Source organism: Callospermophilus lateralis, chromosome 6 (assembly GCF_048772815.1).
Source record: "Callospermophilus lateralis isolate mCalLat2 chromosome 6, mCalLat2.hap1, whole genome shotgun sequence".
NCBI classification, from domain to species: Eukaryota; Metazoa; Chordata; class Mammalia; order Rodentia; family Sciuridae; genus Callospermophilus; species Callospermophilus lateralis.
In genome coordinates this window covers 124983072-125010564 of record NC_135310.1, presented here as the reverse complement: position 1 = coordinate 125010564, position 27493 = coordinate 124983072, and the positions used below count along the sequence as shown (strand labels likewise).

The 27493-nt window shown below is 38.1% G+C and overlaps 1 pseudogene; it reads left to right on the top strand.

Annotated features, from left to right (window-relative positions):
* Positions 1-863: 863 nt before the first annotated feature.
* On the top strand, positions 864-27493 carry LOC143402033 (ubiquitin carboxyl-terminal hydrolase 31-like; annotated as a pseudogene).

Here is a 27493-nt window from a genome sequence, read left to right as displayed (position 1 = left end):
CGGAACTCCAGCGCGAGCGCCTCCCCGGAATTCCCTCCTACTGTACTTTCCCAACCAATGGGAACTCTCCAGGAGTCCCGCAGCAGGAGTCCGGTATCCATATGAATGTAATTTTTAACATAATCATATCATCTCAATGGCTAGCTGGCATCACCTTTCAATCAAAAATGCCATGCATCATATTAATTGGCTGTGGCTCCCAGCAAACTTTGACAAAGGAAGAGAGAAATTTGTCTGAATTAGCTAAAGGGGTCACATGAAATCGTAGAAACTGTTAACTCAACAAGGTTAAAGTTAATAATCTTTTACATTTAAGAAATTTTTTACTTTTCAAATTCTGTACATAAAGTAATAATTTATTAATACCTCTTAAACTTTGTTACTTTAAATTTACATATCTGGATTTATATAGAATGAAATGGCATTGTACCTATATTTTCCTAGTATGTCTTGCCATGATGTTGTTCCCTACTGCCTGGAGTTCATCTCAAACATCCCACTATGCCACATCTCATCCACATTTTTTCATTTGATTCCTCTGTCACTCCAGCAAGTTTTCTCCTCCATGCTGGGTCCTTTATTTGTTCTTGTATTCTGTCTCCCCATGCATAACTTTGCCATTAGCTTCACATCCTACAATGAAGATTATTCATTCATTCTTGCTATCTCCATAATGAGTATAGTGTGTGGCACATATGGATTCAAATAACACTTTTCCATAATGGAAGTCCTATGATACAGGTGTTTAGTCAGATTTTCATAACTGTGAAAAAATCCTGAAATAGGTTCGCGTGCTGGCTCGGAGGCACTCTTAGGTGTGTGGGGCATCGAGCCCTCTGGCCTGTAAGGCACAGAGCGGCGGGATGCGCTGCGGCAATGGCGGGGTCCCAGGCTGGGCGAGCAGGCGCGGTGATGAGCATCTGCAGCCACGGCCAGTCCAAGGTAGAGGCGGTGGGCTGGAAGGAGAATTGTTCTTTCAGCAAGCGGCTGTTCCAGAGCCGCCACGCAGGCCGCGGCGGCGCAGGGGTCCGGGCCAGTTGCCCTCTTCAGCGCCTTCCATGGGCAGCTTCATGAGCTGCGTCCCCAAGAATTTGTCCAGGCTCTTGCACCTTAGCTCTGAGGGAGCGGACCAAATCGTGGCGGCCTCCGCAGCTGTTTCGCGCCTGCACCTCCTGCCTTGCCCAGGCTGTCGCCCGCCTCGCCCGCCTTGCCCACCTTAGCCCACAAGTTGGTGCCTGAGTGGCGGGGCTCGGAAATCACGGCAACACGTGCTTCATGAATGCAGTGATGCAGTACCTCAGCAACCCCGAGCTCTTGGCCCAGTACCTGGAGCTGGGCCAGAACCTGGCAGGGCGGCTGGAGCCCTCGCCTGTCCCCAGCAGCCCTCGGGATGCAGCGCAAAGGGGCCAGGGCAAGAGGAACGACTGGCCCCAGATGATGCCTAGCATTGCCCACATTGCAAGAAGCTGCAGCAGCGGAGCATCACACTGAGCCTGTGGACTCTGCCTGTTGTGCTCATCATTACACCTCAAGAGGTTTCTACAGGAAGGATACAGGCGTGTGAAACTTCAGCACATAGTCAAGTTCCCCTTGACTGGCCTGGACATGACTCCTTATGTGGTCAATAAAAGCCAGAGCAGCTGGAGTTTGCCATCCCATTGGTCTCTGTGGAGGTGGCCCTATGGACTCAGGAGGGACCCTGAAGATTACATCTATGACCTGTAGGCTGTGTGCAATCACCATGGCACCATGCAAGGGGGGCACTTCACAGCATACTATAAAAACTCTGTGGATGGCCTCTTGTATTGCTTTAATGACAGTGATTTGCAGCAGCTGTCGGAGGATGAGGTATGCACCCAGACAGCCTATATCCTCTTCTACCAAAGGCAGACAGCCATCCCATCATAGTTGGCCAACAGCTCAGTAGCTGGCTCCACAAGTTCTTCCCTGTGCGAACACTGGGTGAGTGGGCTTCTGGGGAGAAGACAGTGTGACTTCAGCAGCCTCCTCCAAATGCACCTCCTTGGCCTCAATCTCTGAGTCTGTGGAGATGACAGGGAAAGGAGTGAAAATGATGGTGGCTTTTCATCTCAGCCATTTGTGAGGAGTGTCCAGTGCCAGAGCTTGTCCTCCAGATCATCTGTGACCAGCTCCTTGGCTGTTAATGAAAATTGCATGAGATCTTCATGGTCCCTGTCTGCAAAGCTGCAGATGTGCTCCAATTCTCCTTCCCCTTCTCAGGGGACTCTGACTCACAGATCTGCCTCCACCTTAGAGGAGATTGGGGAGGCAGGGGATGATAAGGTCTCTCTTCATCTCTTTCTTTGGCAGCTTTAGGAACCTTTCCAGCAGTCTTCAGGAAGCAAGTGATAATCGCAGAGAACACAAGGCTGTGAGCCAAGCCCCCCTAGCTGTCATGGAGGGGCTTGTGTTCAGAGAAGAGTCAGATACCTGCAAATTGAACTCCAGTGTTGTAGATATACAGAGCAAAAACTTAGCACAAGGGCATCACCTCCTGTCTTCAATGCATTTGATAACAATAACCAGATTGCTTAAGTGGATCAGAGTGATTCCATGGACAGCTCTCCTGTCAAAGAAGTGAAATCCCTAGTCCACCCAGGCTCGCTCACAAAGAAACCAGAGAGCACACCAAGAGATCCCCCAGCTCCAAAGGCACTTCTGAGACAGATAAAAGCATGTAGAAGGGGAGAACAGCCTTGGCAAGCCAAGAATCATCTCTTTCAAATACATCCCCTTCTTCTCCTGTTTCTGTAAAAGTTTCTCTAAAGCCTTTTTGCTCTCGAAACAAAGCAGATTCTTCCAGGGCCAGTGGAAGGCATTTATTCCCTGCTCCTGCCCAGCTCAAAAAGGAGTCGTTCCCCATGTCCCATGATTCCACATTATCTCCCTCACCACAGAAGCAGAAATCAGCTTCTGCCCTCGATTATATTGCTTTCTCTACATCTGCCAAGAAAAAAAAAAAGTCTCAGGCTCTGCTACTAGGGGCCCCTTCCCTCCAGGGAAGAACAGGACTTCAGACCGGACCTTGAGTAGGGAGGGCTCCAGAAAAAGCCTGGGATACGACAAAGCCAGTGTCACCTCCATCTCCAAACCCAGCTCCTCTCGGGTCAGCCAGACCAGAGCCAGGGAGGCAGAGGTGTCGGCAAGCATGGGTGGAGCTCCTCCATAGCCAGCCTGCGCTCCCCCAGCACGAGCATGTGGTCTGGTCTGAAGAGGGACAGCAAGTCTGAGGATAAAGGGCTGTCCTTCTTCAAGTCAGCCTTGAAGCAGAAAGAAACTAGGTGGTCGATGGACCTCGGCAAGACAACCTTGCTGTCTAAAAAAACAGGTCTGAGCTCTGTCAAGTCGGACAGTAAGAGTGTCATGGATGACAAGGCCAAGAAAGGCCACCAGCCTCCAGGCCCCCAGCAACCAAATGCAAAGGCAGTCGGAAAGGAGCAGCTTGTCTCCAAGGACCCTGTCTTCACTAAACATTCCCTGCTCTCTGCTCACAAGTCCAAGTCTTCCCAGATGATTCCAGTCCTCCCTCATCTCCCAGCGGCGAGCAGCCTGATGAGAAAGCCTCCAAAAAGTTACTTCTAGCATGCAGACCTCTGCACAGCCTTCTCAGAAACCTCAGGGACATTCCTGCAGCCTAAGTGTTCTGTCTGTAAAGATGTTTTTTTATTTAGCACCCCTCCTTTCCCACCAAAGCCCTCTATGCTTTTTTTTTTTTTTTTTATTTTTTGGGTCATGTGCCTGATTGTGTGTGCATGCATGTGTGTGTGCATGAGTGAGTGTGTGTTTGTATGCAAGGAGAAGTCAGTTGTAAATTGTTAAGTGTCATCTTATTCTGTCATTGAACCAAATAACAGCCATAGGCAAACCATTGATACCATGTTAACTGGAGTAATTATAGACAATACCCAGACATTCTTTTTAGCAGTTTTATATATTTCTTTCTTGAGAACTCTAATGACTTTCATTGGACACTAGGGTCTTGAAACCTGTGAACCAGTTAAGCTATCATTAGTGTGTGGAAGGGTGAATTATTTGACTTGGGTTTCATCTGAGCAGGATTTGTCCACACTGTGGATTGTTGAGTGGCACCAGGAGCTCTAAAAAACTATGACAATAACATATGAAACAAACCAAGGGGAAAACTATTGCTTTTGACACTTGCACTCCATTTACCAGTCTTTGTATAGGGAAATATTTTAACACTAATGTTTTTCAGGTATCTACATTCAGCTAGTTCAGGATGGATGTGCATCAGTAAATGGATTAAAGAGAAAAAACCCTGAAATAAATCAATTTAGAGGAGAAAAAATTCAATATGGTTCATGGTTTGAAAGTTGTCAGGCCATGGTCAGTTGGCGCTGTGGCTTTTGGGTCTATGATGAAGCACAGAACATCATGATATGGAAGACATGAGGAACCAAAGCTGTTCACCTCATGGTAGCTGGGGAAGCAGAGAGAGGAAAAGGAGCAGTCAGGCTCCTAATATTTCCTTTAAGGGCATGCTCCAAATAACCTGACTTTCTCCCACTAGGCCCCACCTCCTAAAGTTTTCACCATATCCCAATAGCACCACAGGCTGGAGACTTGTGGACATTCAAGATCCAAAATATAGCAACGGGTATTTTGTGCTTAAATATCTGCTAATGCTAGAGATGGAAATCATGGAGAAGAGGAACTGGTACCCTAGGTCTATAACACAAAGCTTTGTACATAACTATGCTAAATGTTATGTCTGGAATTAAGTTAATATCATTGCTTATAAGAATTGCTACAATTTACCTGTTAATATAGTCATGTTTTACATTACAACATTTTAGTCAACACATCATACAACTGTGGTCCCATAATATTTTTAATTTTTCTAATTTTGTACATAAAGTAAGGGTTTTTTAATACTGAAAAATTCCTGTGGCTTAATGATGTCATGGCTATTGTAACTTTTTTAGCACAATGTACTACCCAAATGTTTGTGGTAGTATTGCAGTAAATAACACTGCCAAATCTATATAAAATTATAGCACATATATAGTATGTACGATACATATTACTTGATAATTTTAAAATGACCATAAATGATTTATGCATTTACAATATTTTGTATGTTATATTAGAGAGTACTCCTTTTTTAGAAAAATGTTTACTGTACTACAGAATACCATGTTACATTAGCGGGAACTTCATACATCTTGTATTTACCACATCTCTTGATTTCATGAAGAGGCCACATTGAATGTTTGACTCATATCATTTAGGTTTGTATTATGTTCATTCTGTGATGTTCAAACACTATCTGAATTGTCTTCCAAGATTCGACTCTGCAATATCATTATATATCACTGATATCTAATTTCTAATGTCTCCTCTCTGCCTTTTTATTTTTAATTTTTTTACTTTTTAAATTTGTTTTTCTAAGTTGATAGATCTTTATTTTATTTATTTATACATGGTGTTGAGAATCAAATCCAGTGCCTCACACATGCCAGGCAAGGGTACTATCGCTGAGCCACAGTCCCAGTCCACCTCTGCCTTTTTTATAAATAACATTTTTCTTCCCCTCTCCCATGATTATTCATCATATTTTTTCTGTTTGCCATTCAAAGCTGTATCTTTGCTCAAGTATGTTCAAGAGTATGGAATTCTGTCAGAAGGACACATTCCAAGGCATTGCCATTCATTACAAGTTGAATGAAAGTCACCTTTGTGCTTGAACTTTGAGCACCTGCATCTAAATCACTGAATTAATTTTCCTTTACTGGAATTAGGTGTGAGCTCATTAACTTCCTCTTTTTTCTTTCCCGTTTTTATTTCTATAAGGAAATTCATATAACCCTTTTCAATTACATACTATAATTTCTCAGTTCCATCCTAGTCAGTTTCCTTATATTCTTTATAGCTGTCACCTCTGAACCTCTTTATGGATAATAAAACCCAAGAACTGTCTTTTAATTATAAGTGTTCATAAGAAGCATGAGGGAGAATTCAATAATATGTGCAAAGAAACAATATTCTGACTCAGCCATTTTGAAAAATTTTATCTTTACAAATGTGACAGAGGCTTCTGAGGCTAGTCACTGGAGTCAGTGAACCTCACTCATACACTTTCAATTAACCAGACTTCTGAGAAGACTTGACCTCTACTCTTTATTTCTTACCCACTGTACACAAAATGTACTCTTTTGTTTGTTATGTTTATTATTTAATTTCCATTTTTTCCATATTACTCTCAATTCTCTCTCAAGTTAGAGATATCTTCCTCCAAATGTCTAAATTTTGGTCTTTTGCTTGAGTATTATTTCTTTGATTTGATGGCAAATCACTGACATTTATAAAGTGACTTGGTTAAAAACTTTATGTATTTTCCATGTCATACCAGTCTATAAACAGATTGGTCATATTGTGGCTTACCTTTATAGCTTCTAAGAATGAATTTGAGATAAGGTCTGAGATAATGGCAGGATCAGAAAAGACAAACATTTTTATGTATATGTCACAAATTTTAAATTATCTTGGATATAAAGTGCCTAGTTACTCCTGGCCCATTTCTCTTCATTAAACTATATTCAGAACCATATATCAGTATATACAAATAAGAGCTCCTTGTTCCTGATAATTTTACAGGCTAATTGTAAATACTTGTTCTCATAGAGTACATCGTCCCAATTTATGCATTTGCAATTGAAAATCCTGTGTGTGTGGGTGTTTGTGTGTGTATACACATACAAAATGTACCCTTTTGTTTGTTATGTTTATTATTTAACCTCCAACTTTTTTCATATTACTCTCAATTCTGTCTAAATTTGAAAATATCTTTCTTCAAATTTCTTAATTTTGATCCTTTGTTTTATATATGCCCTTTTCCACGACTGTGATTGCATATAATTCTGTTTGTGAAGGAAACATTTTTATGATCCTCCCCTCTGAATTATAACAGATTGAGTGTCCTCTATCCAAAATGCTTGAGACCAAATATTTTAGATTTTTGAATTTTTCAAAATTTGATACATTTGTATAAATATAACTATATCTTGAGGATGACACTCAAATCTAAATACAAAACCATTTATATTTCATATACACTTTACGTCCTTATGCACATAGTCTGAAGGTTATTGTATATAATAATTTAAGTTCACCAATGTTTTAAATATGAGCCATTGCATAGACCAGATGTAGAATTTTCCTCTCAAAGCTCATGTCAGTGCTCAAACAGTTTTGGATTTTAAAACAATTCAAGATTTTCAGATTAGGGATACTCAGCATATAATAAGGAAAGTAAGTGATATCTCCTTAATTTTTGGGGAGTAGGACTAAAAAGTGCAATTGTGTTCTGATTTAAGATCTTTGGTCAAATATCATCCCACACAAATCTCAATTTTTCTTTTTATTCTTTTATAGAAGCTAATAGAATCTCTGCATGTTATGGGGCTGATGTCTGCATGTCCCTATTTATTCCATATTCCAATGGCTCTTGTGACCCATTTTGAGACAATCTCGCCCAAATTTTTCCCTTTTCCATGAGAGTGATTGCATATAATTCTGTTTGTGAAGGAAACATTTTTATGATCCTCCCCTCTGAACTATAAACCTTGTTTCTGAATTCATTTTATTAATACCTGACAAGCCTTAATGACTCCCTGGACATAGCTGAAAAGAAATTTGAGAGGCATATGTGTCAGGAAGTGGATAAGGCTATTGTACATTTATTTGAACATTTGATTTTTGCAGACATATAACTCTACATCTCTAAGTGCTTTTTTTAAAAAATAAGTAACATTTAGCCCTAAATTTGCATTACTCCAATTAATAACTATTCTTCTGAGAGACTACATTGAGTAATACATTTCACTTTCATAGATAAATGTGTATGTCTATGAATTTGTGTGCTTCTTTGCAGTTGCAAATGCATCCAATCTATTTAGTCTTGCTTGAATAACTGAATAGCACAGCTGCTAAATTTTTTTTTAAATGTGAAACTCTTAGGTTAAAGTTAGGTAATTCATTTCAAAATAGAATACATTTTATATAGAGATTTTGATTAAATTGAAGAATATCAAGTGATCCTCATTCAAGATCAAGGAAGCTACATGGTTATCATAATGAATAATTTGGGTTTCTAGAGGATTGTGTTTTGCATAGATTGTTCATCTGTATTCTGACTCCATCAACCCAAACTCCTTGGACATATCTACTTTCCAGGGAAATTGGAATGATTTATGAATAGTTCTCAATGTTGCTATCACCAAATCACCTAAGTGATTCTCACCCTAGTGCCAATGATATGGAGTGAATAATTACTTCCCACCCAAAAGTATGTTTAGGTTCTATCTAAAGTACCTGATTTTGAAACAGCATCTTTGCAGTCATAATTAGGTAAGCTAAGGTAATCTTGGAATAGAATTGGCCCTTGATCTAATATACCTGGAGTCCTTATAAGAAGAGTACAAGAGACAGACAGACACATGAACCAAGAGAAAAGCCATGTGAGGAGAAAGGAAGAGACTGAAGTAGTGTCAAAGATTTCTGAAAGTATCAGAAACTAGGAGGAGATAAGAAGAATTCCCCTTAGGCTTCATAGATACATGGCTTTGCCAAAACCTTGATTTCTGATTCATGGCCTCTGAAACTGTGAGACAACATTATTGTTTGTTATTTAAACCACCAGATTTTTAGAATTTTGCTATGGCAATGACAGGAAACAAATATAACTCCTGATTCAAGAAGTAAGGCAAAGAGAACTGTCTTTTAAAAGCTCTATGCCCTCTAGTGATTTTGCAATGAGCAAGCTTTGGGATCAAAAGACAGATGATCTCTGGGATTCTAAGATCTCAGGTATGATGATGGGAGAATACATATGTGTTTCTTGCACGAGGTTTATATCTATTTCATTTATGAAAACTAACTCATCAAGACAGTGCAAGAAGAGAAATCTCCAAATTATGATAATGAAGCCCTCAATGAGGTTATTCTGTAGTTGCTACCCTAAAAGTACAAGGCACTTGAAGGTCAATCCAATTTCAATTTTACAAACACATTAGCTTAAGGTTATTTGCTCTTGGACATATGATGCTTATTCAGATTTTAGTAAGTAAGTGTTAGGATGCTGTTCATGATACATTTGCCTCTGAATGGACAATGTATCTTCTATGTGTGAACATCTAGTTGTTTTGCAGTTGTTTCTGATGATTGATATTAAACTATCATTTCTTGGTCTGTGGCACCAAATGCAAACTTATTTTTCATATTGCTGACTTTAGACTTGCCTCTCTCCCACCTGGGTCTGCCCTAGAGACACAATAGTGTTTTACACAGCCTAGGGACAGTGTGAAAGATTCACACAATGCCCAGAGCTGACATAATGCCCTTAGTGATAGTGGCTGTCTCCTCAAACACTAGCAGGGCCTCCATGTATAGCAGCAGGAAACAATGACTCCCAACTCCACAGTACATCTTGTTCATCATCATTCATGTAAGCTGTTCTTCTACACTTATTCTTTATTATAGGTCTTCTCTGTGGACTCCCAAAGGGGATCCTGAAGGAAATTCGATTTGATGAGGAGTTTTATTTTTCCTCCAGGGAAAGAAAAGAAAAACTAGAATTTTCTCCCATATAGTATATTATTAAGCAAAACAGGGTTAAAAATTACTCAAAAGTGATCAGGCACTTAGGAAACAGAAAAGGAAACTGTCTATCACAGCCCGATGTAGGGAAGTGGCTTACAACATACTCATTGGGAGATATCTGATTTTTGTCTTCAAAATGAACACACACAGACACACACACACACACACACACACACACACACACAAATGCATGCACACACATTTGTGTTTGGGCTATTATAAACAATCTTTCATGATACTTTTTTCTAGCCTAACAGGGATTCTCAGATGGGAGTTCACTATCAAGTTTATTTAATAATAGTCTTTCACTTTCTTGTCTCACAAATGAAAAAGCTTGCTTATTTTTATTTTTTCTCATTTTTCCCATTTCAACTTTATTTAGAATTGAGGATAATGTGAATACCAAAGTACACAAGAGCAAAAGAGACAAGTGTGAAAACTTGTAGAATGTATGTTAGACTTTTCCTTCAATCTAGTCTAATTTCTGGGGCTGATCTAACTCTCTGATGTGAAATTCTGTCCTATGAGATTATACTGACTTATTTTTAGATTATTGCAGCAAGTTATCTTTTATCTTTTATTTTGGAATTGACAACATTTCTGTATGGGAGGTATCCACAATGATATTTAAATGACCAATTTATGAATACATGACTTGCAGTGTATTGTGAGGTATTCAAGATCAGAGACCATGTCTGAATCTCCATGTGTACATCATTTCAATAGCTTGGTACCTGGCACATAGTAGAAATTTAATATCTTCTTTTACTTGCATTGTTTCTGGCTTCTAACAATAGGGTGGAAAAGCATCAAACAAAATACTGTACCATATATTGCAAATAACTGAGAATAAGGTTTTGGATGGGGGTCAACTCATGCATTATGCTGGTTTGTAGGACAGGTAGATTTTAGAAACAATGCTATGGTACCAGAGTTGTGGCTCAGTAGTACAGCGCTTGCCTAGCATGCATGAGTCACTGGGTTCGATCCCAGGCACCACATAAAATAAAAAAATGAAATAAACATATTGTGTTCATCTACAACTTAGAGACTATATATATATAATCAATGTTTAAGTTCTGGAGAGCTGAGACAAAAAGAAAGAAAGCCCCTAAATGATTCTAAGAAGCACATACTTAATTGGGAAATTATAAAGCCAGAGGTAATATACTCACTGAAGCCTGAGTATATCAGTAGTCTGGAATCAAAGTTCAGTAGGTAAGGTCCAGATATACTCTGTTTGATTTCAAAGATTAGATTAGGTACAACCAATAATTTTTCTTTTTCTAAGACAAGAAAAATAAAAACCTAAGAATAATCTATGTTATCTAGGGTAATGTGAAAGAGGCAAATTTTTAAGTTAATAAAAGCAAAATAAAGCACAGTATGCTTGAAATTGTTGGACTTTTTGTTTTCTCTTTTTATTCCTTTTTTAAATTTTTTAAACACACATCAAAAATTTCTTTGAAATTGTTTTAAACAAACTTTTAATTTCAGGTTTATATATTTAATGAAATGACTAATCTTCAACCAGTTTACAGAGAAACAAAAGCTAAGTATCATACTTAATATTTGGGCTGGAAGATGATATGACAGCAAAATTCACTTGGTAAATTTCATATATGCCTGACTTTAAGAGAATCTGCATACATAAATTGAATTCAAACAGTGCTTACACAGTGTGAGGATATTTCTGCTTTAAGAAAAAGTAATAGACAAAATTTAAAACAACTGTTCCTTCATCAATAGTATGCCTGCTCACCTTCATGAAATCTCTTAAGACTCAAGGGGCACTTATTTCAATCCACAAAATGGTTACACATCAATGTGAAAATCACAAGTCTGGTCTCTTAAATATAAAAACTCAAATCTTTATCAAATGGTAAGCAGTTCTCAAGATGTGGGAATTAGCCACGTGACATATTTTAGAACATGCAAAGATTTGAAGGATTCAGCATTCATTTGTCTATGTACTTGAAATGCTCGTAGAATCATTATTTAATCACAGATTATCTGTTTACAAAAGCAAATGGCTATTGGAAACTACATTAAGATGAATAATGGTAACTTTTGCTAGTGTTTTATCGTGGTATAAATTTTATACAGAAAAATGTCAAATTTCAAATACCACAATGACTTTTGTCCATCTGTGTTCTTCCATGGAACTGTTCCCATGGAACTCTATTTAGAAACAGAACATTTTCACCCCCTTAGTAATAACTTTCATCTTATGCAGAACTGAAACTATTAAAGGAAGTAGGAGAACATGTCCAAAATTGGAAAGAAAGCCAATGGGAAAGCATAATTCAGCTTACAAATATTTGACTCAATTTCCATATGCTTCTAATTGCAGAATGATGCTTTCTCACATAGCTCAAAGGTACTTAACCACCCATACTCACTATTATTTCATAAACTTTGCCTCACAGATGTCTCCTTTTTTTCAAAGGAATGTTAATTGATGAAAGAACACTTGTGCATTTTTGCTCAGAATGCGTGTATTTCTTTATCTGTTTGCTTCACTTCACATTCTTTGGTGCAGATATTTGTAGTTGAGAGTATACTAGTGACATCGAGTGCTTAAAAGCTAAAAATATCCTCATTTCTGAGAACATTAATTTTCTCATGGTTGGCTACTATTAATCAAGTTCTTGTTTATGTGTGTAAAGTGACAATGATAATATAAGTTCTATTTCATGTTGTTAAAGACTAAATGAATAACCTTCCAAAATAACCTTTTAACATAATTAAAGCAATCAGATTTGACATTCACATTGTGCATTAAGAGAAAGAGCAGACAATGAGAGGATCACAGAATGAGAAGGAATATGATATTTTTAAAAAATATTTATTTTTAGGTGTAGTTGGACACAAGACCTTTATTTTATTTATTTATTTTATGTGGTGCTGAAGATCCAGCCCAGGGCCCCACATGTGCTAGATGAGCACTCTACCACTGAGCCACAACCCAGCCTGAGAAAGCATATGTTTGAATTGCATTTTTATTATTCATAAGCAATGTGAATGCCAAAAAGTTGTGGCATTCTGGTGTATTCTAGTCATTAGAAACTAGTAGGTGACATTGGAGACAGTGGTAGTACCTCTGACCATAATGCAAACAGTCACAATTTTCATTTTTATTAATGAGTAGGTTATAACACTTTTCATGTCTTTTGTCAGACTCTAAAATATAGTAGAACCCAAAAGGCAAAAAACAAGGATAATACTGTCAGGCTTGCCACTTCAATTAATTATACAAGTCATAACATCTTTTGCCTTACCCAATACAGGAAGGAAAAATCTCAGAGATCAGACCCAGGCTATATAGACCATAACCTTCATAGAATAATGGAAATATCTTGGTTTGTTGGCACCTCTCTACACCCAATCAAAATATCTTCCTTTCATTTCTATTATTCCTCTTAATCTTAAGAGATTCTACTTAATCTATCTAAACCTTGGTCTATATGTATAAACTACCACATCCAGGAAGTTAATCACTGGCTAATGGTGATTAGTCATTAATCACTGGCTAATGGTGATGCACCCAAAAGTGATTCTGGGAGAGGGAAGGATAACATTGAAACAAGGAGAAGAAATGCAAAGTTAAAATAAACAAAAGATTATATTGCGTGACTTTGTCAAAGATAGGTCATGAAATCATGTAGTCACATTCACTGTTAGAATTAGCATCATTAGCAGATATTATTAAACATTAAGGATGTCCAGGATACTGAGATGGTTATAAAACATTACAAATAAACTTGATTCTCTTTATTGGCAACTTCCACATTCCCAGTTTCAACCAACAATGTATTGAAAACATTTTTTTAAAACAACATCTTGGATCCTACATGGCAGCGGTCACAGAGAGATCAAGTCTCTGACCTCTTCAGCTGCGTGGGCATAGAGAGTCATAAACCGTCTAAATGCTGTTTCCTCAGGATCACTAGGCAATGCTGAGATGATGTGGATCTGGGGCAAACACTCTGGGCCTCTCAGAACACACACAGAGCCCGGATCTGCTGAATTCAAGCTCATGTTCGCCTGCTTCTCACAGACAAACCGCTGTGACTCAGCACTAAATGATCCCGCTGAAACAACTGGTTGGCCCTTCTGAACCTTGGAGGTTAATACCAACTGAGCCTTCATAGGCAGTTGCCACAGGATTGAGACGGGGCTTGAAAGAACCAGTAAGGACACACCCATTGCATTGGTCACCCAGCAAAGGGAACGAACTGTTTCCATTTGCATGGGATATGACCATGGAAGAAAACTGACGTCACCAGAATGCGGGAGAGGAGATAACTTCATTGAAACTGGCGGTGACAGCACCAAATAAATTTAAATTTATAGAAGTAAACAGTAACTCAGCAGTCAAACAGAACAAGAGGTAACATGAGCAGCATGAAAAAGCAAGAAAGAAAAGGAGTACAAACAATTCAGGACAGCCTAAATATTCAGGAGGACCTAGAGGCATCAGAAAAATGGCCAAATAAAGAACTCAAGGAATACCTTAGACAAATGGAATGTAATCTTAGAGAGGATATGAGACAGCAAATTCAAACAGTGAAAGAACATATTAAAAATGAATTACATAAACAGATAAAAGAAGCAAATAAGCATCTTTATCAGGAGATAGAGATTATTAAAAAAATCAAACAATAATTCTAGAAATGAAGGAAAATACAAACGAAATTGAAAACTCAAATGAGAGTATCACTATCAGAGTGGAGCAAGTAGAAGCCAGAATGTCAGATAATGAAGACAAAATATATCATCTTGAAAAGAGTATAGCCAACTCAGAAAGGCTGGTAAAAAATCACAAGAAAAACATCCAAGAGATATGGGATAACATAAAAAAAAACAAACTTAAGAGTCATTGGGATAGAGAAAGGTATAGAGGTTCAAACCAAGGGAATGAGCAACCTCCTGAATGAAATAATTAATTTGCAGGGAAATAGATGGTATTAGAGCAGATTATGCTTAGTGAAGCTAGCCAATCCCTAAATAACAAATACCAAATGTCTTCTTTGATATAATGAGAGTAACTAAGAACAGAGCAGGGAGGAAGAGCAGGAAGAAAAGATTAACATTAATCAGAGACATGAGGTGGGAGGGAAAGGGAGAGAAAAGGGAAATTGCATGGAAATGGAGGGAGACCCTCAATGTTATACAAAATTATATATAAGAAGTTGTGAGGGGAAGGTGAAAATAAACAAGGAGGGAAATGAATTCCAGTAGATGGGGTAGAGAGAGAAGATGGGAGGGGAGGGGAGGGGAGGGAGGATAGTAGAGGATAGGAAACGTAGCAGAATGCAACAGTTACTAATAGGGCATTATGTAAAAATGTGGATGTGTAACCAATGTGATTCTGCAATATGTATTGGGGATGAAAATGGGAGTTCATAATCCACTTGAATCTAATATATGTAATATGAGATGTCAAGAGCTTTGTAATATTTTGAACAACCAATAAAAAAAAGAAAACTTTCCAGAAATAAAAAAGGAAATGGATATACAAATTGTGCAGGCATACAGGACACAGACCATACAAAATCACAGTAGACCAGCGCCAAGACACATTGTTATGAAGATATTCAATATGCAGAACAAAGAGAAAATATTAAAAGCTACAAGAGAAAGGAGGCAGATTACATTCAGGGGTAAACCTATAGGGTTAACAACGGATTTTTCATCACAGACGCTGAAAGCGAGAAGATCCTGGAACAACGTATTTCAAACACAGAAATTCAATGGATGCCAACCAAGAATTTTGTATCCAGCAAAATTAAGCTTCAGGTACGACAACAAAATAAAAATCTTTCATGATAAACAAAAGTTAAAAGAATTTGCAGCCAGAAAACTAGCACTGCAAAGCATCTTGAGCAAAACACTACACGAGGAAGAAATGAAAAACAATAACCAAAACCAACAGTGGGAAGTACCTCAGTAAAGACACAGGGTGGGGGGGAAAGCTAATCATGGATAAACAAACTAAATTTTAAAAAAGATAAATAATCAAACATGGCTGGAAGTACAAACCATATATCAACAGTAACTCTAAATGTTAATGGCTTAAATTCTCCAATAAAGCCACATAGGCTGGTAACATGGATTAAAAAAAACAAGCCCATTGATATGCTGCCTCCAGGAGACACATCTGATTGGAAAAGACATACACAGCCTGAAGGTGAAAGGTTGGGAAAAAATATACCATGCACATGGTCTTCGTAAGCAAGAAGGGGTGGCCACCCTCATATCGAATAAAATCAACTTCAAGACTAAGTTAATCAAAAGGGATAAGAAAGGATATTGTATACTGTTAAAAGGAACCATTCACCAACAAGACATAACAATTATCAATATTTATGCACCAAGTAAGGGTGCTGTGACGTTCATAAAACAAACTCTCCTCAAGTTCAAGAATCAAATAGACCACAACACAATAATTATGGGTGACTTCAACACACCTCTCTCACCATTGGACAGATCCTCCAAACAAAAGTTGAATAAAGAAACTATAGAACTCAATATCACAATCAATAACCTAGACTTAACTGACATATATACAATATATCAACCATCATCAAGTGGATATACTTTTTTATCAGTAGTACATGGATCCTTCTCAAAAATAGACCATATATTATGCCATAGGGCAACCCTCAGTAAATATAAAGGGGTGGAGATAATACCATGCATTTTTATCTGATCATAATGGAATGAAACTGGAAATCAATGATAAAAGAAAGAAGAGAAAATTCTACATCACATGGAAAATGAACAATATGTTACTGAATGAACAATGGGTTACAGAAGACATAAAAGAGGAAATCAAAAAATTCTTAGAGATTAATGAAAATACAGACACAACATATCAGAATCTATGGGACACAATGAAAGCAGTTTTAAGAGGGAAATTCATCTCCTGGAGGTCATTTCTCAAAAAAAGAAAAAACCAACAAATAAATGAGCTCACACTTCATCTCAAAGACCTAGAAAAGAAAGAGCAAAACAACAGAAAATGTAGCAGAAGGCAAGAAATAATTAAAATCAGAGTGGAAATCAATGAAATTGAAACAAAAGAAACTATTGAAAAAATTGACAAAACTAAAAGTTGGTTCTTCAAAAAAATAAATAAGATCAACAGACCCTTAGCCATGCTAACGAAGAGAAGAAGAGAGGGAACTCAAATTACTAACATATTAGATGAAAAAGGCAATATCACAAGATGCTATAGAAATACAGAAGAAAATTAGAAATTATTTTGAAAACCTATATTCCAACAAAATAGAAGATAGTGAAGACATTGATAATTTCTTAAGTCGTATGATTTGCCCAGACTGAGTCAGGAGGATACACACAAATTGAACAGACCAATATCAATGGATGAAATAGAAGAAGCAATCAAAAGACTACCAACCAAGAAAAGCCCAGGACTGGATGGGTATACAGCGGAGTTTTACAAAACCTTTAAAGAAGAATTAATACCAATACGCCTCAAGTTATTTCAGGAAATAGAAAAAGAGGGAGCTCTTCCGAATTTATTTTATGAGGCCAACATCACCCTGATTCCTAAACCAGACAAAGACACTTCAAAGAAAGAAAACTGCAGACCAATATCTCTAATGAACCTAGATGCAAAAATCCTCAATAAAATTCTGGTGAATCAGATACAAAAACACATCAGAAAAATTGTGCACCATGATCAAGTAGGATTCATCCCTGGGATGCAAGGATGGTTCAATATACGGAAATCAATAAATGTTATTCACCACATCAATAGACTTAAAGATAAGAACCATATGATCATCTCGATAGATGCAGAAAAAGCATTCGACAAAGTACAGCATCCCTTTATATTCAAAACATTAGAAAAACTAGGGATAACAGGAACTTACCTCAACATTGTAAAAGCTATTTATGCTAAGCCTCAGGCTAGCATCATTCTGAATGGAGAAAAATTGAAGGCATTCACTCTAAAATCTGGAACAAGACAGGGATTCCCTATATCACCACTTCTATTCAATATAGTTCTTGAAACACTGGCCGGAGCAATTAGACAGACAAAAGAAATTAAAGGTATAAAAATAGGAAAAGAAGTACTTAAATTATCACTGTTTGTGGAAAACATGATTCTATACCTAGAAGACCCAAAAGGATCTACAAAGAAACTACTAGTACTAATAAATGAATTCAGCAAAGTGGCAGGATATAAAATCAACACGCATAATTCAAAGGCATTTCTGTATATCAGCGACAAAACTTCTGAAATGAAAATGAGGAAAAACACCCCATTCACATTATTCTCAAAAAAAAAAAATACTTGGGAATCAAACTAACAAAAGAGGTGAAAGATTTATCCAATGAAAACTACAGAACCCTAAAGAGAGAAATAGAAGAAGATCTTAGAAGATGGAAAAATATACCCTGTTCATGGATATGCAGAACTAACATCATCAAAATGGCGATATTACCGAAAGTTCTCTATTGGTTTAATGCAATGCCAATCAAAATCCCAATGCCATTTCTTGTAGAAATAAATAAAGCAATCATGAAATTCATATGGAAAAATAAAAGACCCAGAATAGCAAAAGTAACTCTAAGCAAGAAGTGTGAATCAGGCGGCATAATGATACCAGATTTCAAATTATACTACAGAACAATCATAACAAAAACAGCATGTTACTGGTATCAAAACAGGCGGGTGGACCAATGGTACAGAAAAGAGGACATAGAGATTAATTCACAAAGTTAAAACTATCTTATATTTGATAAAGGGGCTAAAAGCATGCAATGGAAAAAGGATAGCATCTTCAACAAATGGTGCTGGGAAAACAGGAAATCCATATGGAACAAAAAGAAACTGAATCCCCTTCTCTCACCATGCACAAAAGTTAATTCAAAATGGATCAAGGAGCTTGATATCAAATCAGAGACTATGCACTTAATAGAAGAAAAAGTTGGCTCCGATCTATATATTGTGGGGTCAGGCTCCAAATTCCTTAATAGGACACCCATAGCATAAGAGTTAATAACAAGGCAATAAGATAACAAATAACCCAATCGACAAATGGGCCAAGGACCTGAACAGACATTTCTCAGAGGAGGACATACAATCAATCAACAAGGACTTGAAAAAATGTTCACCATCTCTAGCAGTCAGAGAAATGCAAATCAAAACCACCCTCAGATACCATCTCACTCTAGTAAGATTGGCAGCCATTAGGAAGTCAAACAACAACAAGTGCTGGCGAGGATGTGGGGAAAAGGGTTCACTTGTACATTGCTGGTGGGACTGCAAATTAGTGCGGCCAATTTGGAGATTTCTTGGAAAGCTGGGAATGGAACCACCATTTGACCCAGCTATTCCCCTTCTTGGACTATTCCCTAAAGACCTAAAAAGAGCATACTACAGGGACACTGCTACATCCATGTTCATAATAGCATAATTCACAATAGCAAGACTGTGGAACCAACCTAGATGCCCTTCAATAGAAGAATGGATAAAAAAATGTGTCATAACAATGGAGTATTACTCTGCATTAAAAAATGACAAAATCATAGAATTTGCAGGGAAATGGATGGCATTAGAGCAGATTATGCTAAGTGAAGCTAGCCAATCCTTTAAAAACAAATGCGAAATGTCTTCTTTGATATAAGGAGAGTAACTAAGAACAGAGTAGGGACGAAGAGCATGAGAAGAAGATTAACATTAAACAGGGATGAGAGGTGGGAGGGAAAGGGAGAGAGAAGGGAAATTGCATGAAAATGGAAGGAGACCCTCAGGGATATACAAAATTACATACAAGAGGAAGTGAGGGGAAAGGGAAAAAAAATACAAGGGGGAGAAATGAATTAAAGTAGAGGGGGTAGAGAGAGAAGAGGAGAGGGGAGGGGGGAGGGGGGATAGTAGAGGATTAGAAAGGCAGCAGAATACAACAGACACTAGTATGGCAATATGTAAATCAATGGATGTGTAACTGATGTGATTCTACAATCTGTATACAAGGTAAAAATGGGAATTCATATCCCACTTGAATCAAAGTGTGAAATATGATATATCAAGAACTATGTAATGTTTTGAACAATCAACAATAAAAATTAAAAAAAAAGAATTAATAACAAGAATCAATGAGTGGGAATTACTTAAACTAAAAAGTTTTTTCTCAGCAAGAGAAACAATAAAAGAGGTAAATAGGAAGCCTTCATCATGGGAACAAATTTTTACTCCTCACACTTCAGATAGAGCCCTAATATCCAGAGTATACAAAGAACTCAAAAAATTAACCAATAAGATAACAAATAAGAGAATCAACAAATTGGCCAAGGACCTGAACAGACACTTCTCAGAGGAGGACATAAAATTAATCAACAAGTACATGAAAAAATGCTCACCATCTCTAGCAGTCAGAGAAATGCAAATCAAAACCACCCTAAGATACCATCTCACTCAAGTAAGATTGGCAGCCATTATGAAGTCAAACAACAGGAAGTGCTGGCGAGGATATGGGGAAAAGGGTACTCTTGTACATTGTTGGTGGAACTGCAAATTGCTGCGGCCAATTTGGAAAGCAGTATAGAGATTCCTGGGAAAACTGGGAATGGAGCCACCATTTGACCCAGCTATTGCCCTTCTTGTACTATTCCCTGAAGACCTTAAAAGAGCGTACTACAGGGATACTGCCACATCGATGTTCATAGCAGCACAATTCACAATAGCTAGACTGTGGAACCAACCCAGATGCCCTTCAATAGATGAATGGATTTTAAAAAAATGTGGCATTTATACACAATAGAGTATTACTCTGCACTAAAAAATGACAAAATCATGGAATTTGCAGGGAAATGGATGGCATTATAGCAGATTATGCTAATTGAAGCTAGCCAATCCCTAAAAAACAAATGCCAAATGTCTTCTTTGATATAATGAGAGCAACTAAGAATAGAGCAGGGAGGAAGAGCAGGAGGAAAAGATTAACATTAAACAGAGACATGAGTTGGGAGGGAAAGGGACAGAAAAGTCAAATTGCATGGAAATGGAAGGAGGCCCTCATTGTTATACAAAATTACATATAAGAGGTTGTGAGGGGAATGGGAAAAAAACAAGGAGAGAAATGAATTACAGTAGATGGGGTAGAGAGAGAAGATGGGAGGGGAGGGGAGGGGGGATAGTAGAGGATAGGAAAGATAGCAGAATACAACAGTCACTTATATGGCATTATGTAAAAATGTGAATGTGTAACCGATGTGATTCTGCAATCTGTATTTGGGGTAAAAATGGGAGTTCATAACTCACTTGAATCTAATGTATGAAATATGATATGTCAAGAGCTTTGTAATGTTTTGAACAACCAATAAAAAAAAAGAAAAAGAAAAAAATAAATAAATTTACATGGAAAAAAATAAAACAATATGCTTATTTTCCTTTAGTCATTAGTCTCAAATAATATAATTATTTATATAAGATTTACATTGTCTTAGATAATGCAAGTAATCTAGTGCTATATCAAAGTGTACAAGTGTATGTGTGTAACTTATTATAAATACTGGGACATTTTCTAGATGGTATTTGTGTACCTGTAAATTTTGTTGCCTACAGAGGATACTAGAACCAATCCCTCTTGAATACTGAGGGAGAGTTGTGTGTGTGTGTGTGTGTTTGTGAGTGTGTTTGTGAGAGAGAGAGAAAGAGAGAGAGAGAAAGGGAGAGAGAGAGAGAGTTATGACAGTATATCATAACTGAAAAGCACATATAGTATATATGCAATACAAATAGCATTTTTTTTTGTACTAGGGATTGAACCCAGAAGCACGTAACCACTGAGCTGCATGCCCAGCCCTATTTATTATTACTATTTTTATTTTGAAACAGAATCACTCTAAGTTGCTTAGAGTCTTGTTAAATTGCTGGGACTCGCTTTGATCTTGTGATCCTTCTGCGTTAGCTTCCCAAGCTGCTGGTATAACAGTTGTGTACCACCGTGCCCAGTTAAAATGACATTTGTAAAGTAAAACTCAAGGATTCCAATAAGGGTCAGTATCCAGGCTTATATTTGAATGTTACCTCTAATTGATCTGACTTCTTAATAAAAACTGTAGAAGTTATACACCCTAATCATAACCTGACATTTTTCTTTTCCTTGAATTATTTAACAAATATGTTTGTACAGCCCATGGTATGCTGTTTACTGTTCCACTCACTGTCAAGTATCAAGTCATTTAAGGCTTACAGTAGCACAGAAATGCACATGCCATCCATCATGCAGGTGATGGTCTTGGGCTAGAAGAGGGTAGGTAGCTTGTCTAAGATTGTGTAGCTTATCAGAGCTCAGTTGTGTCTCTTGGCAATCTCGTTTCAAATCTCTGTTCTTGACCTCTACACTATACTGGCTCTCTACCATACTGAGTTTTCTCATATCATTGACTCATGAATCCACACTCTTTGATCTATTCCACAAGCAGATTCCTTTCCAAAGACTGCCACACTCTCCTCATGCTTTGTCTTTGCATGCTCATGCAGCCTCCTCCTTCTTCTCAGGATTCAACTGATACAGGTGCTTTCTTGACCCTCTCTTCTTATCTCTTTAAAGTCTCTCCCTTTGAGAGATATTTTTGCCTCTCTATCACATTGATTTCATCTTATGATCTTTTTTTCTGCTTCCTCACCATTCAATATCTTCTGGATCCAAATTTTTTTTTTGCCAACTCATCCTGTACTTAGTTCTCCATTTTAAATATTCTACCTCAAACATGCCTTATAAACAAGTCTTCATATTTGTTGCCCTGGACTCTGGGTTCTGGCCTCTCTTTTGCTTGGTCTCCACTAACAACCACTGTCCACCCATGAAAATGTGAAGTACATCTCTAGGGAGAAGAAACAATCTCCAGGAAGTCATTTCTGTGCCCATGGTGGCCCCCTCCATCTCTTCCCTCCAGGTTTCTATAATTGCCTGCTCCCTGCACTCCCTTGTTACCCTGGTAGTGTCTTGCAGTGGTTGAGGACAAGCTCAGAAATTAGGCTACTGGACGCTTAGTGCAGCCTCAAGGCATATTTGATTTGTAAACTACAACAATTTATTACATCTCAACAGTAAAATAGGAATAATAATAGCTAACCCAAGAAATAAATACCATGATGATTGAGTTAATTAATTTTTTGATTGATTGTCAAGTTAAGATTAGAAATGCCTATCATACTCAGTGGTTAAGTGCCCCAGGGTTCAATCTCTGGTATAAAAAGTTTAATAAAAAAAAATGAAATGCCTGTCATGTAGAATTTAGCCCAGATTCACTATTATTATTATTCAGTTATATACAGAAATGTGTAACATCTCTGGTGATGGCATTTAACTCCTATCAAGTTTCCTATCTCATTCATTTCCTATAGTCCACTCTCACCTTGTTCTTATTTATGTTATCTGAACCAGACCTGAAATTGAATCCAATGGATTGGACTGTTTTTCTGGATTTTCTGAGGTTGTCACTGTCCTATGTTCAAATCACTTCTGTTTTTCATGTTTTCCATTTGTTACAGTTTGAATCTTAAGTGGTCCCAAATGACATATGTTAGAAGCTTAGACCCCGGTCCATAATGCTACTGAGAAGTGGTTGGAGCCTTTAAGAGGTGACAATCTTTAGGTCAAAGGGGGCATGACCTTGAAGGAGATTCTGGGATGCTTAGCACTTCCTTCCTCTTTCTTTTACTTTCCAGCCTTGAGGGAGGAGTTTTATTCTACCACATACTCCTAATACAGTGTGTCACCACAGCCCTAAAGCAACAGGGTCAACTAATCATGGACTGGAATCTTCAAAACTGTAAATCCAAATAAAATTTTTCTCTTTATAAGTTCATTATCTCAGGTGTTTACTACAGTGAGGGGAAGCTGACTAACATAGCATTGACTCAACAGATTCATTCTTGCTATTATGCTCCAATGTTATGACCTTTGTAATACCATCATATCATTTCCTTGAGTCTACTCAACTTGATTTTATGACTATTAAAAAGGAGAGGATGGAGTAGTGGTTCAGCAGTAGAGCACTTGCCTAGTGCATGCAAGGCCCTTGTTTCCATCCTCAGCACCACATAAAAATGAATAAATAAAACAAAGGTACTGTGTCCAACTACAACTAAAAAAACAAATATTTTTTAAAAAGGAGAACTATTTTTAAAAAAGGCTCTAAAATATTTATTCACTAAATTAATGACACAAATATAGAGATGTTCATGGTTTATTATTAGTCATTTTCCAAGAAAAGACATTTTATATCAGTGAAATTTGACAGGCATCTGTGAAAGCTGGATTTCAGTGGGTTCAAAGAGTTATTCAGAACATTTTATTTGGTTATAAAAATAACTGAGCATTTTTCCCTTTTACCAGCAATAACACTTAAAAGAAACCCTATTTCATTAATTGAGAGAGATCTGTTTGCTTATGGATCCTTGAAGACAGGAATTTGATATTTATTCTCAGGGAATTGGGAAATTGATTTGATCAATTTAGGAGTTTAACAATGAATTTGTAACTGTTACCAAGGAGTCCAAAAAGAACAAGTGCATCAATTGATCAATAGTGCATATAAGAAGAGAAGGGACTCACAATAAAAGAATGTAAAGACACTGCAGAAGAACATTTTATTCAGAGAATTAAATCATAAAATGTCATTGAAGGTAAAAAAAAAAATGAGTTAGGAAGTGTTTCTTTAACTTAGGATTCCAAAAGAGAGTTGTGGAGGGCTCTAAACATTTTCCTGTCACTGGAAAATAAATATCCCCATTCCACTCAAAACATCTGGGTCATTGACAACATTTAATTTCATCCTGTGGTCAGTCCTTGATGTCAATTTGAAGCAATTTTGGCTTCCCACAAAGTATGTGCTCTTAGCCTTCTCTTGGGAACAATCAGATTCATAGATATACAAATAAACCCCAGGGGGCCCTGGTGCAAAAGGTTTGATTAGGCAGAGGCTGAGTGGCTCTTTACATTGAAGCCCACCCAGGAAAACAATGAGAAGTTTGCCATTTTTCTGATTATTGTACAAAAAAAAAAAACCAGCAACAAGTGGGGTGAAGAATCCCATCAGTTATTATCTGGAATCAGTTCTGTTAGATTCCAAGAAATTTCCAGGTTTAAAGAGTTTGTTTCTGATGTTCCCAGATCCATTGGCTTCCTTCTCTTTGTCTAATTACTCTAGCTCCTGGGACACAGCCATTCTTGTGTCCTGTGACATGTATATCCATGTGTCTGGCAGTCCTACTTCTCCAAAAGTCATTGTTTCCCCACCCACAACGCGCCTCCCCTGTGTCACTTGCTCTGATGCATAGAGCAAGATGGAGTATTTTCTTCATGAAATCACTGTGCACTTAGCAGACCAGTCCACTGCCTTTGTGATCAGCTTTATGCTGCCTGTCAAAACAGAGCTGGACTGGAGGAGGCATCACACTCTGCCCCATCATGGTTCCAGTGGCTATGGCTACCCATGCTGTACTGTAGCCCACTTTGTCATGATGCCCCAAGGCTGTATTTCAGCTACTTCCTCACCAAGGGCTACAAATCCTTTCCTTGGCCTTATTAAGAATAGGGTGACTTGAAGCATCAATCAGAGGGACAAATGCTTGTCTGGAAAAACAACATTCCTTACCTGTGGAATGTTTCCCTCTTACAAACAAAACCAAACAATTTGAACTAAATATAGATACCAGGCCCCAAAACATGTCCCATATATTTTAATCCCATGTCCAGTACAGGGTTAACCATAGGCTTTCTGAGTTTTAATTTCCTTTTCTGATCAATACCAAACTCTAAAGTTATTGTGAGATTAATAAAGATCATACTTTACACATTCAATAGCTAACATTCAAATGCAATATTTAAAAACAAAATGTGGTTAAAAAGCCGTTTTAAAGTCACTTGATAATTTCTGTAACACCTAGGATTTTAAAAATTTGCATTTGAAAGTGAAATTCCCAATGCAGTTTTTGAATGTATTCCTCAAAAACAGGAAAGAAAAAAAATGCTTCAGTTTTGGCTCTCACAAAGGGCCTTATTCCTTGTTGGCTCTATTCCCCTGAAATACATGTTGAAGGGTTAATGGAGCTTTGGAAGTCACACACCCACTTGCCTATCTGCTAGAGGTAAGGGTCACACCAGGCTTTCCAAACTTACTAAAACAACATCAGTCTGATTAAATAGACAAAACGTGTCACTCCAGTGACAATCACTCTTTAACAAGAATGTCTGCTGGCAGTACACATAAGAGTCCATAAAAAGAATTTCCATTTTTGAAACATTTGTTATTAAATTCACATTCCTACAATGGACACCTGAGATTTTCTTCTAGTGCCCTACAAGTACTTTGTTTTGGCTATAGGCAATATTTACTAAAACCATGTGTGTATGTGGAGGCGGGGTACCATGTTCTATGCACTGCCACTTAATGCTCACAACTTCCTGAGTCAGGTTCCTGCTCTAGTCTAGTACATGCACCAGATGGAAAGGAAATCTGCACATCAACTGTTCCACTGGCATAAGAACCACATAAGGATTTATGTTATCTCCACTGGAAAGTAGCTCAAAGTAATATGGAAAAATAGGCTCAGAGTAATATGGAAAAATGTTCAGTATAATATGCACAGGACTTACTTAGTGCTTGCATAAGTTTTCAAGTTCTATGGCTATGGGCAAAGGCAAATGTCTTCCTATATTTGCCAAAACATTTCAACTGATGTCATAATTTCTTTACCAAAAATCCTGCCTGTGGGGCTGGGGTTTTGGCTCAGTGGTAAAGCACTTGCCTAGGACAGGTGAGGTCCTGGGTTTGATCCTCACCACCATACAAACAAATAAATAAAATAAATGTTAAATTTCCCCTGACCCCGAAAACAAACAAGCAAACAAAACCCTGTCTGTGTTCCATCTCCCTGCCCTCAGGGCCAGGTGTACTTTTTAATTCTAAGAAGCAAACTAGTAGGAGAGGTGAGCATCCATTCTATTCATAGTGACAGCCCAGAGGGACACACCTCCCCATGACATGGTCCAGACATGGGCCCCAAACGTGTCCTGCTAGGGAGCTGTGTAGGTAAAATCAAATCCCCAATTGTCCCTCCTAGGCTTTGCTGAGCGTGGTATTTCTCTTACAAGGAATTCTTCTCCTAACAGTTACCTCAATGCTTAGGTAGGGGCTGCAGGTCCTAATGGGATTCTGGTGGCAAATTGGGCTTTGTAAGTTCTCTTTGGGGGAAGCATCCAGCTGGAGACTCAGGTTGTTCTTTCCCTTATAAAGACTAGATTGTTGGGGAAAGTCACGCTGGAGGAGTGGGCATGTGGCAGTGGCCAGAATTTCTGCTTTGTCCTGGTAAGAGTGCTGTCCCGGATGCCTGTCCTCCAGCTGCAAAGAAGGAGGAAGTCAGCCTACATGGCATTCATGGCGCTCCTGCCTCAGTTTCTGGATGGTAGCTTCTTGTTCAGCAGCTAAGTGAGGATCGCCCCCTTCTTCTGGGTGCCCTCATGTTGCTACAGGGACATGAGGTCATTGTGTGACTGGCTCATGCTAGAATATTTCTGCTGGTGCTACTGGTGGAAAAACAGCCTTGCACCCCCCCCCCCATAAAGTTTCTCCTTTAGAATTCTTGGCAGTACCTAGCTCTGAGATGCTCAGAGAGCTCTCAGACAGCTCATTCCCACCAAGCTTAAGTGGGGCTGGGCCACCTCATGCTGCCGCCAGAAGATTCTTATCCAAATCTCAGGTGTCTACTACCTTCTCCTGGGGCTCCAGAGACGCTGAATCAACTCCCACTAGTGGGACAGAGGCCACAGCTGGGCAGCCAGATGGGGCATCCTGGTAG